The 15,896-nt window shown below is 42.6% G+C and overlaps 1 long non-coding RNA gene across 2 annotated transcripts in view; it reads right to left on the reverse strand.

Annotated features, from left to right (window-relative positions):
- Positions 1-6,674: 6,674 nt before the first annotated feature.
- LOC113608743 (uncharacterized) overlaps positions 6,675-15,896 on the reverse strand; it is a 33,886-nt gene continuing 24,664 nt past the window's right edge. The window contains exons 3-4 of one of the 2 annotated variants that reach the window (XR_003428412.1): positions 8,201-8,265; positions 6,675-7,254 (exon numbers count right to left, since the gene is read on the reverse strand). This is a non-coding gene — a long non-coding RNA (uncharacterized LOC113608743). Of the gene's footprint in view, positions 8,266-15,896 lie in introns of both variants that reach the window. The other variant, XR_003428411.1, reaches the window with a different exon arrangement.

A 15,896-nucleotide genomic window follows, 5' to 3' on the forward strand; every position in this document is an offset into this window, starting at 1 on the left:
TTGCGGTACGCGGGCCTCTCACTGTTGTGGCCTCTCCCGTTGCGGAGTACAGGCTCCGGACGCGCAGGCTCAGCGGCCATGGCTCACGGGTGCAGCCGCTCCGAGGCATGTGGGATCTTCCCGGACCGAGGCACGAACCCGTGTCCCCTGCATCGGCAGGCGTACTCTCAACCACTGCACCCAATGAAGCCCGACACATTATCTTTTAAATTAAATCCTCAACCTCTTTTCCATAGTGATTAGAAATGTAATGACTTTTTTTTTTGTCTGTGTTGGGTCTTTGTTGCTGCACAGGCTTTCTCTAGTTGCGGTGAGCGGGGGCTACTCTTCGTTGTGGTGCGCGGGCTTCTCATTGCGGTGGCTTCTCTTGTTGTAGAGCACGGGCTCTAGGCATGCGGGCTTCAGTAGTTGTGGCACGTGGGCTCAGTAGTTGTGGCTCACATGCTCTAGAGCTCAGGCTCAGTAATTGTGGTACAAGGGCTTAGTTGCTCCACGGCATGTGGTATCTTCCTGGGCCAGGGCTCGAACCCGTGTCTCCTGCATTGGCAGGCGGATTCTTAACCACTGCGCCACCAAGGAAGTCCCAGATGGGGCCCTGTTGATAATTTAAAATTCTCTGGATCACCTGTCTTACTAGTTTACTATGATCCAGGAAATGTTTTCCCCTGTTGCTTTTTCCCATACCTAGAATTACACTATTACAATTGTTCTGTCTAGAGTTATAAATGAGATCTATTTCCTCAAGATGTTTAGCCATCATCAATTTTGTTGGAGGCCTGGTTACATACTGGGTAATGTAAGAGACAACAATCTTATAAAATAGACAGGATATAAGTAATATACCTAGTAACATTAATGAAGTCACAAGTAGGGATTTAAGCTACGAGCTTCCAGAGCAAAACCAGCTTCCCAAAAGTTCACCAAGGCTAGGAAGTAGGTCCTCTAAGGCAGCAATCTGATTTTTCAGGTAGCTTATTAAATGTACTATATTGGAGTATTCATCTGGTATGAAAACACAGGATTCAGTTTGAATTATGGCACAGGTGCCTCCCTGAGATGTTGTAAGGATATCAAGGACCATATGATTTTGTAACACAGCTTTCCTCATCATAGAGACTGTAAGGTCGGATCTTAACAAACGGCACCGCGAAACAAAGGAAAGCTTCAAGTGAGCTTTAGTAGGGAGCGCTCCCGGGCGAGGTTCACTGGTCCGAGAGAAAGGGGCCAGAGAAGTCGCATCCAGTACTGGATGAGGGGGATTTTTATTGGGGTAAAAGCAGAAGGCGGCTTGCAAGGGGAGGGGGTGGTTTGCTATACAGGGTAATTCCTTATTTGGTGAGGATACAGCAGGGCCAGGTGTTGGTTGGTCTGTTGTGGGGCGTAAGCCCATTTTCCCTTCCCGTCAGCCCCATTGATTTCTGGGCAGGAAGTTAGAGTCTCTTGTTGATTCCCAGAACAGGTGAGGTCGTTATGTCCCAATGCCTCTCCTACCTCGTACTGGTCGATGTTTTCTCTTACCCCCCGGGCCTCCTTTCACCCGGGCCAACGGACCTTACAGAGACCTCAGAATTCAGTAGGCTAATAGCCTGGTTACTATCATTTAAGGGCTTATGGTGAATTCTGTTAAGGCTTCACTGTGGGAAATTACATCTTCCAGTCCTACTGAAGGCACAAAATAGCTGTTAAGTGATCCTACCAGTGAGACACAGATCTTTTGGTTCATCGGGCTCATATTGACGGTAAATTTGCTGGGGTTGCGTCTAAGGGAATCCCAAAGTACATCTTCCTATCCATCATGGCAGAAGTCAGGGCCATAGGTTGAACCCACAAAGCCATCGAGTCCCATTAGGTGCGACCCATTATATTCCTGGTCACCTGACCCAAAATGCTCCATACCAATCACTATCTTTTTTTTTTTTTGGCCACAGCAAACGGCTTGTGGGATCTTAGTTCCCCAACCAGGGATCGAACCCCACTCTCCCAATGCAGGGGGCCCAGGTTTGATCCCTGTTCAGGGAACTAGATCCTGCATGCATGCCACAACCAAGAGTCCGCATACCGTAACTAAAGATCCCACGTGCCTCAACTAAAGATCCCGCTTGCCACAACTGAAGATCCTGAATGCTGCAACTAAGATCCGGCGCAACCAAAATAAATAAATAAAAATAACAAATAAATAAATATTAAAATCAATTTCCCTACTGATTGTGCTGTGGCACATCTACATGGGAATGCCTCAACCCAGTGTGAAAACGTACAAATCATAACAAGAACATATTGATGACCATGGGAAGGAGGCATTTGTATAAAACCAACCTGGTATACTTCAAAAGGACCCACAGGTAATGGAAAATGTCCTTGAGAACAATGGATTGGCTTCCATGGGTTATATTTGGGACAAGGACTGTATCCTGAATAGACCTTTGGAGCTATAGTAAAAGAAGGCTTCCAAAAATATTGTTTACCCCATAACACCATCTTATCTGGGTTCCAACGCGTTAACTCATGAGTATATTGTAAAATAGGATATTGAGCTCCAAACAGAAGGATAGGCTTCCCTTTTGGGCCTATCCACAGCTCTGTATTGGAGTTGAATCTTCCTGCATTCTGTGTCCAGGTGTCTTTTTCTTTGTCTGGTACCATTCTCTGAAACTTGAACAATATGTCAGTAAGGTTACTGGGAGGCTGCAAGGGAAAGGCAGCGGTTAGTTGGTCCTTGTTGGTTTGTAAAGCTTCTGCTTGGGAGTGTTATCCACTAGAGAATTTCCTTTTGCTTCTGCAGTGTCACCCTTAGAATGATCTGATGCCTTAACAATGGCAAGTGCCCTTGGTAGCAGAATTGCATCTAGGGACTTCCCTGGTGGTGCAGTGGTTAAGAATCCGCCTGCCAATGCAGGGGACACAGGTTCGAGCCCTGGTCCGGGAAGATCCCACATGCCGTGGAGCAACTAAGCCCGTGCGCCACTACTGAGCCTGCGCTCTAGAGCCCACAAGCCACAACTACTGAGCCCACGTGCCACAACTACTGAAGCCCACGCACCTAGAGCCCGTGCTCCGCAACAAGAGAAGCCACGGTAATGAGAAGCCTACCCACCGCGACGAAGAGTAGCCCCCGCTCGCCACAACTAGAGAAAGCCTGAGGGCTGCAACAAAGACTCAACACAGCCAGAATAAATAAATTTTTTAAAAAAAGAATTGCATCTAGTAACTCCACTACTTATTTCCTATTTTTTTAATTTAAGTATAGATGATTTTCAATGTTGTATTACTTTCTACTGTTCAGCAAAGTGATTCAGTTATGTGTATATATATATATATATATATATATATATACACATTCTTTTTTATACATATATTCTTTTCCAATATGGTTTATCACAGGATATTGAATATGGTTCCCTGTGCTATATAGTAGGACCTTGTTGTCTATCCATTCTATATATAATAGTTTGCATCTGCTAACCCCAAACTCCCAACCCATCCCTCCTCCACCACCCCCACTGCCTTGGCATCCACAAGTCTATTCTCTCTCTTTTTTTTTCTTTTTTTTAAAATAAATTTATTTATTTATTTTTTGCTGTGTTGGGTCTTTGTTGCTGCACACCGGCTTTCTCTAGTTGTGGCGAGCGGGGGCCACTCTTCATTGCAGTGTGCAGCTTCTCATTGCTGTGGCTTCTCTTGCTGCGGAGCACGGGCTCTAGGCACTCGGGCTTCAGTAGTTGTGGCACACGGGCTCAGTAGTTGTAACACTCGGGCTCAGTAGTTGTGGTACATGGGCTTAGTTGCTCCACGGCATGTGGGATGTTCCCAGACCAGGGCTTGAACCCGTGTCCCCTGCATTGGCAGAAGCATTCTTAACCGCTGCACCACCAGGGAAGTCCCCACAAGTCTATTCTCTATGTCTGTGAGTTTGTCTGTTTTGTAGATAGGTTCATTTGTGTCTGTTTCCCATTTTTGATACACGGTCCTGAGGATGTTAAAAAGCCCTCTTTGGAACTTCCCTGGCTGTCCAGTGGTTAAGACTCTACTTCCAATACAGGGGATATGGGTTCGATCCCTGGTTGGGGAACTAAGATTCCACATGCAGCGAGGCCCAAAAAAAAAAAAAAAGTCCTCTTTGTTTCCAAAGCATACCAAAATCATATGCCACTCCAAAAGCATACTAGCTGTGTAAATATTAACAAATTTTCCTTTTGCCAACCAACAGGCTCTTATTAGTGCTATTAATTCAGCCTGTTGGGTGGAATAGATATAAGGCAAGGGACCATTTTCAAAGATAGACACTGGAGAAACAATGGCATAGCCAGCCTGTTACCTTCCACGAGGTCCTTGTAGATATGAACCATCAGTGAGTAATATAAAATCAGAATTATCCATTGGGCTTTCTCGAAGGTCAATCCTAGGAGATAAAAGATTGTCAGTTAATAAAAATAGAGTTGCCATATAAGCCAGCAGTCCCACTCGTGGGCATATATCTAGACAAAACTATAATTCAAAAAGATACACGCACCCCTATGTTCATAGCAGCACTATTTACAATAGCCAAGGCATGGAAACAACCTAAATGTCTATCGACAGATGACTAGATAAAGAAGATGTGGTATATACATACAATGGAATATTACTCAGCCATAAAAAAGAATGAAATAATGCCATTTGCAGCAACATGGATGGCCCTAGAGATTATCATACTAAATGAAGTAAGCCAGAAAGAGAAAGACAAATACCATATGATATCACTTATATGTGGAATCTAAAATACGACACAGGGAATTCCCTGGAGCTCCAGTGGTTAGGATTCCATGCTCTCACTGCCGAGGGCCCGGGTTCAATCCCTGGTCAGGGAACTAAGATCCCACAAGCCTCGTGGTGCAGCCAAAAATTAAAAAATAAAGTAAAATACAACACAAATGAACTTATCTACAAAACAGAAACAGACTCACAGACATAGAGAACAGACTTGTGGCTGCCAAGGGAAGTGGGTGGAGGTGGGAAGGAGTGGGAGTTTGGGGTTAGCAGATGCAAACTATTATATATAGGATGCATAAACAAGGTCCTACTGTCTAGCACAGGGAACTATATTCAATATCCTGTGATAAACCATAATGGAAGAGAATATGAAGAAGGGTGTATATATACTTATAACCGAATCACTTTACTGTACAGCAGAAATTAACAACTCTACTTCAATAAAAATAATAATAATAAAAAAATAGAGTAGCCAATTCACCATCTATGCCTTCTAAAAAGGCAGAGTTAAGTAGAGGATCATTTTGGTGGTTAGAGAATGAGTCAGGTGTCACGCCTGAATATTGTTTCGAAGTTTTCTCGAAGCCCTCATAGTAATCCGCGATTGATTCCTCTGGTCTTTGTCTACATTGCTGAATCTTTGCCCAGTCTAAGGCTTTGGGGAAAAGCCCTGGGATAAGTCTGAGTAGTTTACCAGCCAACTGCCTGCATTCAGCTCCAGTCTGCGGGCTACGTAGATGGAAATTCTCTGAGGGCGTCTTTCAGCTTGCTTTCTCTATCCACTCCTGTGCTTTACTTTCGGAAACTAACAGCTATATTAATTGATATAGATCTGCAAAGCTGGGCTCATAGGTTCGGATGGTTAACTCAAACTCCTTAGCAAATCCCGGTGGATCTTGACTAGGTTTGGGAAATTCCTTAGCTAAAGCTGTAAGTTCTGCTCTGGTCCAAGGGTGTGCACCTAAGCACCAAGGACAGTTCATCTCTCCCTGTAACAGGTTTCTCCATAAAGGGAGCTGTGATTGCTTCTGATTTTCTGTCTTCCTTTGCTGGGAAAGGGGAAGCAGCAGGAGGCGAGGTTGATGGGGGAGAGAGAGACAGAGAGAGAGAGAGAGAGAGAGAGAGAGAGAGAGCCTCGGGATCAGGCAATTCAGATAAAAGAGGAAGAGACAGTTAAGGCTAGTGGCTTTTTAAATTCCAAGATACACCTCAGCTATCTGGGGCCAGTATCCTGGGCTTTCTCATCCTGAGTGTCCTCAGGGTGCATCATTGGAGGGTGGGGGGTGGCTGCAGAGGCTGACAGCTTGCTGGGGGACATCCTGTCTCCACCTTGAGTTCCCTCGGGGCTCCCCTTCAGGGGTGGCTGTCATGTGATGGCTGCAACGTCCTTTGTTTACTGATAGGGAAGGCAGCATTTTAATTTTTTTTATTTTTATTTATTTTTTGGCTGCCCCGCAGGGCTTTGGGATCTTAGTTCCCCGAACAGGGATTGAACCCGGGCCCCCCAGCAGTGAAAGCACCGAGTCCTAACCACTGGACCACCAGGGAATTCCCGGCAAGTAGCATTTTTAATTCACAAAGAGTTGAAAACAAGACCTCCTGCCAACCCAGAAAACCTCTCACAAATGTAGAAAAGAAAGAAAACAGATATAGAGTCATAGGTGTAGAAAACAAACTTATGGTTACCAGCGGGGGGAAAAGTGGGGAGGGATAAATTGGGAGATTGGGATTGACATACACACACTATTATATATAAAACAGATAACTAATAAGGACCTACTGTATAGCACAGGGAACTCTGCTCAATATTCTGTAATGACCTATATGGAAAAAGAATCTAAAAAAGAGTGGATAAATGTATAACTTATTCACTTTGCTGTACAGCAGAAACTAACACAGCATTGTGAATCAACTATACTCCAATAAGAATTAAAAAAAAAAACTTTTATTATTGATAGCACTAAGCCAAAATGTGAGGCACATCGCAGGCAATCCGCTAAGAGATTGCAAAAACAGAAAAACATTTCGTCCCCTTTTGGAGCTAAATGGATGCAACTCATGAATACCTGTTCTCAAGATAAGCCATAACCAGTCCTCAGGTGAGAGACCCCGAGGGCATCGGTCACGCTTAGTTCAAATTCACTCCTCCTGGTAATTGGGTGACCGTCTGTGTTAGTTAACTGACTTTATTCAAAGGCAAAACCCACTTTTACCTTTAGGACAGGAGGGAGTTTTGCACAGAGGGGCACGGGCTCCCCTGACAACTGCATTTCAGGGAGAAGGCTCTCAGGTCCTCCCGAAAGACTCCCGGGTGGTAAAGCTGGCAAGAGCCTTATTTAGTTTTTAAAAAGGTTTATTTACATTTCAAAGGACAGAGAAAGAATTTACCCCACCACACGTTCTCTAAAGAAAATGCTCTACCAAAAGGAGAAGGGATAAATCTCTTTCCTTATTTTCAACAGGGAGAGTTAGGGCTCTTGTTCTCAATTTGATTTGCCCTTACATCTGTAAAAAACAAAAACAAAACAATGGTTAAGTTTCAAGGGACCGGAATGAAAGATTTTAGAAGCTCTTCCAAACCAAGATTGGAATCAAAACTGCGAGGGACGGAGCCTGTGCTTCGCAACGGGAGAGACCACAACAGTGAGAGGCCCGCATACCGCAAAAAAAAAAACAAAAAACTGGGAGGGGGTGACCTAATATGGTGAAGAAAATATTGGAAAACTGGATATTGTTTCATGCTTAAAATCGCCTTTGAAATATTATGGAGAAGTACAATACGTGGCACTCAGAAAAGAATGCACTAAATGTTGTACGCTACGTTTAATCATTTTAAGTTAAAAAAATCGTGTTCAGATTGTGAATGAAAAATGTTGCCTGCCATATCAGCAGACAAAGGGTGCTGTGGCCATAAAGCCATCAGCCACTACCAGCCCTACCCCGCCGCCCCCAAGCCCCAACAGTGAGCCAGGAGGGAACTCAGGATGGAGACAAAGGGGCTGCTGCCCGCCAAGTCCTCGGCCACTGCAGCCACCCCCCAAAACGGTGCACACTGGGGGCGGGGGGGTGGGGACTCAGGATTAGAAAGAACAAGATACTGGTCCTAGACAGTCAAGGTGCACAGCAAAGGAATGATTTCAATGAGCCCAGACTCCTGCATCTTCACATACCCAGAAAAGTGCTAAATTCATTAACTTGAGATGTCTGGATTTCTTTTTTTTTTTTTTTTTCCTTTTAATTTGTTTTTTTGTATTTTGCCCACACCGAGTGGCATGCGGGATGCTTCCCAGACCAGGGATCGAACCCAGGCCTTTGCAGTGAAAAGTCCAAATCCTAACCATTAGGCCACCAGGGAACTCCCTGGTTTTCTTTAATTAACAGTAATCTTTTTGCTGTTCCAACTACTTGGGTTTTGTTGCAAAACTTCTCTGTACCCTGGTTCCTCCCTTACCTCTTTGGAGCGGTCCCTCAGAGTGATCTGAGAAGCTGTCTTCTGGGCTTGAGTCCTCAGAACATCTGCCAAATAAAACATAATTCTCAACATTTAGGTTGTGCTTTTTTTTTTCACTCGCTAAGCTTAAGGAATAAATAATAAACGGGCACCATAGACTGGGCACCCACACTTATGAACAGACTGAGGCAACTCCTGGTCTTTTGAGGGTGCCCCACCCTGACTGCTACTCCCACAGACCCCAGCGGTCACCACCACCCTGAATTTTGTGGTAATTCTTCATAACTTGTTTCATCTATTATTTATTACTAAGCAGGGTCGGGTGTAATTCTGCCGCCTTTGAAATTTCAGAAACTATTCCTGGAATTATCCTGAAAAGCCTTTCCTGTGGTGTGTATGTGTCTATGTGTTCTTACCAGGCTCTGTTCAACCGACTGTGTGCAGTTTCTTTTCTTTTTTAAAAAATTAATTAATTAATTAATTAATTTTATTTTTGGCTGCGTTGGGTCTTCGTAGCTGCCCCCGGGCTTTCTCTAGTTGCGGCAAGCGGGGGGCTACTCTTCCTTGTGGTGCACAGGCTTCTCATTGCGGTGGCTTCTCTTGTTGCGGAGCACGGGCTGTAGACGCACGAGCTTCAGTAGTTGTGGCGCACGGGCTCAGTAGTTGTGGCACGCGGGCTCAGTAGTTGTGGCACACGGGCTTCAGTAGTTGTGGCGCCCGGGCTTAGCTGCTCCGCGGCATGTGGGATCTTCCCGGACCAGGGCTCAAACCTGTGTCCCCTGCATTGGCAGGCAGAGTCTCAACCACTGCACCACCAGGGAAGTCCCTGTGTACAGTTTCTTAAGCTCACCTAGTGTTTCCCTCGGGGAAAACTGCACCCAAACAAATGTGAAGTTCATGTTATGCTCAACTCACTCCCTTATATGGAAGTCATCTTGTAACCCATCTGTGCTCAAAACGCAGGTGTTCAGGCAGCCCTGACAGTGCCTGTCCTGGACTAAGAATGTTGCCTGCCCCATCAATAAACAAAGGATGTTGGGCCTGGCCAACCAGCAGCCCCTGCAGCCGCCCTCAGCGGTGCACCTTGGGGCGATTCAGGATGGAGAAAAGCAGGATACTGGTCCTAGATGGTTAAGGTGCATAGGAAAGGAATTATTTCAATCAGCCCAGGCTAAAACAGAATAGAGGGACTTGCCTGGTGGTCCCGTGGGTAAGACTCCCCACTCCCAAGGCAGGGGGCCCCGGTTCGATCCCTGGTCGGGGAACTAGATCCCGCGTGCCACAACTAAGAGTTCACATGCCGCAGTGAAGACCCAGCACAGTCAAAACTAAAACACGCACACACACACACACACACACACACACACAAAACAAGTACAGTATTGCAAAACTAGCATAGCGCCTTAAAAGAAAAAAGAATAAAATAACAGGGACCTACTCTATAGCACAGGAACTATGCTAAATATCTTGTAATAACCTATAATGGAAAAGAATCTGAAAAAGAATATAGATATAGATATATATGTATAACTGTATCACTTTGCTGTACACCTGAAACTAACACAACACTGTAAATCAGCTATACTTAAATTAATAAAGTTTAAAAAATAAAAATAAGCCCAGACTCCGCATCTTCCCTTACCTAGAAAAGTGCTAAATTCACTAACTTAAAAGATGTCTGGTTTCCTTTAATTAGCTGTTCTGACTACCTGGGGATTTTTTTGTTTTGCAAAAACTCATATGGGACTTCCCTGGTGGTCCAGTGGTTAAGACTCCGCCCTCCCAATGCAGGGGGCCAGGGTTCCATCCCTGGTTGGGGAACTAGATCCCACATGCATGCCACAATTAAGAGTGCCTGCCACAACTAAGGAGCCCGTCTGGTGCAACTAAGACCCAGCGCAACCAGATAAATAAACTACATAAAATTTAAAAAAAACCAAAACTCATATATATTCTGGCCCCTCCGTTATCTCTTTGGAGCAGTCCCTTAGACCTATCTGAAAGGCGTAATTCTCAACTTTTAGGTTGTGCATTCCTTCTCAATTGACAGTGCATATTTACTATTTACATCTAAGTCAAAATTGAAGGCAATGTTCACATCCCTAAATACTTCCAATTAGTTTTCCCCAACAAACTAATACATCTAGTAATCAAGACAGTGTTGTATTGCCATAAAGACAGTTGAATTGGGCTTCCCTGGTGGCGCAGTGGTTGGGAAGCCGCCTGCCAATGCAGGGGACATGGGTTCGAGCCCTGGTCCGGGAAGATCCCACATGCGTGGAACAACTAAGCCCACGCGCCACAGCTACTGAACCTGTGCTCTAGAGTCTGCAAGCCACAACTACTGAGCCCGCGTCCCACAACTACTGAAGCTCGTGCATCTAGAGGCTGTGCTCTGCAACAAGAGAAGCCATCGAAATGGGAAGACCACACACCGCAACAAGGAGTAGCCCCCGCTCGCCGCAACTAGAGAAAGTCCAAGCACAGCAACGAAGACCCAATGCAGCCAAAAATAAATAAGTTTATTTAAAATTTTTTTTTAAAAGATAGTTGAATTGATGGATGAAATGGAATTTAAAAATCCAGTGGTAGACCCTACATATATGTTCAATTAATTTTGCCAAAAGGCAATACAAGGTAGAAATTGTTCTGCAACACCTGGAAATCCATATATAAATAAATTCTAATCCCAATTTCACACTATAAACAAAAATTATTTTGAGATGAATTATAGATCAAAATGTAAGTGCTAAAGTACAAAGCTTTTTATTTATTGAAGTATAGTTGGTTTACAATGTTGTGATAGTTTCTGGTGCACAGCAAAGTGATTCAGTTATACATGTATCTGTCTATCTATCTATACATGTATATATTCTTTTTCAGATTCTTTTCCATTATAGAGTATTACAAGATATTAAATATAGTTCCCTGTGCTATACAGTAGGACTTTGTTTTTTATTTATTTTATGTATAGTAGTATCTGTTAATCCCAAACTCCTAATTAATCTCTCCCCACCTTCCCCTCTGATAACCATGTTTGTTTTCTATGTCTGTGAGTCTGTTTCTGTTTTGTAAATAAGTTCATTTCTGGCTTACTTAGTATGATCATCTCTAGGTCCATCCATGTTGCTGCAAATGGCATTATTTCATTTTTTTATGGCTGAGTAGTATTCCAGTGTGTGTGTGTGTACCACATCTTCTTTATCCATTCATCTGTTGATGGACACGTAGGTTGCTTCCATGTCTTGGCTACTGTAAATAGTGCTGCTATAATGTAAATAGTGCTGCTATGAACATAGGGGTACATGTATCTTTTTATTTTAATACATCTTTACTGGAGTATAATTGCTTCACAATACTGTGTTAGTTTCTGTTGCACAACAAAGCAAATCAGCCATATGCATACACATGTCCCCATATCCCCTCCCTCTTGAGCCTCCCTGCCATCCTCCCTATCCCACCCCTCTAGATCATCGCAAAGCACAGAGCCGATCTCCCTGTGCTATGCTGCTGCTTCCCACTAGCTATTTTACATTCAGTAGTGTACATATGTCGATGCTACTCTCACTTCGCCCCAGCTTTGCCCTCCCACCCCATGTCCTCAAGTCCATTCTCTATGTCTACCTCTTTATTCCTGCTGTGCCACTAGGTACATCAGTACCAATTTTTTTCCCCTAGATTCCATATATATGCGTTAGCATATGGTATTTGTTTTTCTCTTTCTGACTTACTTCACTCTGTATGACAGACTCTAGGTCCATCCACCTCACTACAAATGACTAAATTTCTTTTCTTTTTATGGCTAAGTAATATTCCATTGTATATATGTGCCACATCTTCTTTATCCATGCATCTGTTGATGGACATTTAGGTTGGTTCCATGTCCTGGCTATTGTAAATAGTGCTGCAATGAACATTGTGGTACATGCCTCTTTCTGAATTATGGTTTTCTCAGGGTATATGCCCAGTAGTGGGATTGCTGGGTCACATGGTAGTTCTATTTTTAGTTTTTTAAGGAACCTCCATACTGTTCTCCATAGTGGCTGTATCAATTTACATTCCCATCAACAGTGCAAGAGGGTTCCCTTCTCACCACATCCTTTCCAGCATTTACTATTTCGAGATTTTTGGATAATGGTCATTCTGACCAGTGTGAGGTGATAACTCCTCGCAGTTTTGATTTGCATTTCTCTAGTAATAAGTGATGTTGAGCACCTTTTCATGTGCCTCTTGGCCATTTGTACATCTTCCTTGGTGAAATGTCTTAGGTCTTCCGGCTTTTTTTTTTTTTTTTTTTTTTTTTTTGCGGTACGTGGGCCTCTCACTGTTGTGGCCTCTCCCGTTGCAGAGCACAGGCTCCGGACACACAGGCTCAGCGGCGATGGCTCACGGGACCAGCCGTTCTGCGACATGTGGGATCCTCCTGGGCTGGGGAACGAACCCGTGTCCCCCGCATCAGCAGGCGGACTCTCAACCACTGTGCCACCAGGGAAGCCCCCACCCATTTTTTAACTGGATTATTTGTTTTTTTGATATTGAGCTCCATGAGCTGTTTGTATATTTTGGAAACTAATCCTTTGTCTGTTGTTTCACTTGCAAATATTTTCTCCCATTCTGAGGGTTGTCTTTTTGTCTTGTTTATGGTTTCCTTTGCTGTGCAAAAGGTTTTAAGTCCCATTTGTTTATTTTTATTTTTATTTCCATTACTTCAGGAGGTGGGTCAAAAAAGATCTTGCTGTGGTTTATGTCAAAGAGTGTTTTTCCAATATTTTCCTCTAAGAGTTTTATAGTGTCTGGTCTTACATTTAAGTCTTCAATCCATTTGGAGTTTATTTTTGTGTATGGTGTTAGGTAGTGTTCTAATTTCATTCTTTTACATGTAGCTGTCCAGTTTCCCCAGCACCACTTATTGAAGAGGCTGTCTTTTCTCCATTGTATGTTCTTGACTCCTTTGTCATAAATTAGGTGCCCATATGTGCATGGGTTTATCTCTGGCATTCTATCCTGTACCATTGATCTATATTTCTGTTTTTGTGCCAGTACTATACTGTCTTAATTACTGTAGCCTTGTGGTATAGTTTGAAGTCAGGGAGCCTGATTCCTCCAACTCCATTTTTCTTTCTCAAGATTGCTTTGGCTATTCAGGGTCTTTTGTGTTTCCATACGAATTGTAAGATTTTTGTTCTAATTGTGTGAAGAATGCCATTGGTAGTTTGATAGGGATTGCGTTGAATCTGTAGATTGCTTTGGGTACTATAGTCATTTTCACAATATTGATTCTTCCAATCCAAGAACATGGTATATTTCCCCATTTGCTTATGTCATCTTTGATTTCCTTCATCAGTGTATTATAGTTTTCTGAGTATGAGTCTTTCACCTCCTTAGGCAGGTTTATTCCTAGGTATTTTATTCTTTCTCTTGCGATGGTAAAATGGGAGTGTTTCCTTAATTTCTCTTCCTGATTTTTCATTGTTGGTGTATAGGAATGCCAGAGATTTCTGTGCATTAATTTTGTATCCTGCAACCTTACCAAATTCATTGATTAGTTCTAGTAGTTTTCTGGTGGCATCTTTATGATTTTCTATGTACACTATCATGTCATCAGCAAACAGTGACAGTTTTTTTTTTTTTTTTTTTTTTTGCTGTATGTGGGCCTCTCACTGTTGTGGCCTCTCCCGTTGCGGAGCACAGGCTCTGGACGCGCAGGCTCAGCGGCCATGGCTCACGGGCCCAGCCGCTCCGCCGCATGTGGGATCTTCCTGGACCGGGGCACAAACCCGTGTCCCCTGCATCGGCAGGCAGACTCTCACCCACTGTGCCACCAGGGAAGCCAGTGACAGTTTTACTTCTTCTTTTCCAATTTGTATTCCTTTTATTTCTTTTTCTTCTCTGATTGCTGTGGCTAGGACTTCCAAAACTATGTTGAATAAGAGTGGCAAGAGTGGATATCCTTGTCTTGTTCCTGATCTTAGTGGAAATGCTTTCAGTTTCTCATCATTGAGTATGATGCTTGCTGTGGGTTTATCATATATGGCCTTTATTATGTTGAGGTAGGTTCCCTTTATGCCCATTTTCTGGAGAGTTTTTATCATAAATGGTGTTGAATTTTGTCAAAAGGTTTTTCTGCATCTATTGAAATGATCATATGGTTTTTATTCCTTAATTTGTTAATGTGATGTATCACATTGATTGATTTCCATATATTGAAGAATCCTTGCATCCCTGGGATAAACCCCAGTTGATCATGGTGTATGATCCTTTTGATGTGCTGTTGGATTCTGTTTGCTAGTATTTTGTTCAGCATTTTTGCATCTATGTTCATCAGTGATACTGGTCTATAATTTTCTTTTTTTGTGATATCTTTTTTTGGTTTTGGTATCAGGGTGATGGTGGCTTCGTAGAATGAATTTGAGAGTGTTTCTCCCTCTCCAAGTTTTTGGAAGAGTTTGAGAAGGATTGGCCTTAGCTCCTCTCTAAATGTTTGATAGAATTTGCCTGTGAAGCCATCTGGCCCTGGACTTTTGTTTGTTGGAAGATTTGTAATTACGGTTTCAATTTCATTACTTGTGATAGGTCTGTTTATATTTTCTAATTCTTCCTGGTTCAGTCTTGGAAAATTGTACATTTCCAAGAATTTGTCCATTTCTTCATGGTTGTCCATTTTATTGGTATATAGTTGTTTGTAATAGTCTTATAATCCTTTGTATTTCTGCAGTGTCAGTTGTGATTTCTCCTTTTTCATTTCTGATTTTATTGATTTGCGTCCTCTCCCTTTTTTTCTTGATGAGTCTAGCTAAGGTTTATCAATTTTGTTTTTCTCAAAGAACCAGCTTTTAGTTTTATTGACCTTTGCTATTGTTTTCTTCATTTCTATTTCATTTATTTCTGCTCTGATCTTTATGATTGCTTTCCTTCTACTGACTTTGGGTTTTCTTTGTTCTTCTTTCTCTAGTTGTTTTAAGTGTAGGGTTAGATTGTTTGAGATTTTTCTTCTTTCTTGAGGTGAGATTGAATTGCTATAAACTTCCATCTTAGAACTGCTTTTGCTGCATTCCTGTAATTGATTTCCAACCTCATAGTGTTGTGGTCAGAAAAGATCTTGACATGATTTCAATTTTCTTAAATTTTCCGAGGCTTGATTTGTGACCCAAGATGTGATCTATCCTGGAGAATGTTCTGTGTGCCCTTGAGAAGAAAGTGTATTCTGCCACTTTTGGGTGGAATGTTCTATAAATATCAATTAGACCTATCTGGTCTGTTGTGTCATTTAAAGCTTGTGATTCCTTGTTTATTTTCCGTTTGGATGATCTGTCCATTTGTGTAAGTGGGGTGTTAAAGTCCCCTACTATTAATGTGTTACTGTCGATTTCTCCTTTCATGGTTGTTAGCATTTGCCTTATGTATTGAGGTGCTCCTATATTGGGTGCATAAACATTTATAGTTCTTATATCTTCTTCTTGGATTGATCCTTTGATAATTATGCAGTGTCCCTCCTTATCTCTTGTAACAGTCTTTATTTTAAAGTCTACTTTATCTGATACGAGTATTGCTACTCTAGCTTTCTTTTGATTTCCATTTGCATGGAATATCTTTTTCCATCCCTTCACTTTCAGTCTGTATGTGTCCCTAGGTCTGAAGTGGGTCTCTTGTAGACAGCATATATATATATATATATATATATATATATATATATATA

This window comes from Aethalodelphis obliquidens, unplaced genomic scaffold (assembly GCF_003676395.1).
Source record: "Aethalodelphis obliquidens isolate GAN/ISIS:26980383/991018 unplaced genomic scaffold, ASM367639v1 scaffold53, whole genome shotgun sequence".
Classification (NCBI taxonomy): domain Eukaryota; kingdom Metazoa; phylum Chordata; class Mammalia; order Artiodactyla; family Delphinidae; genus Aethalodelphis; species Aethalodelphis obliquidens.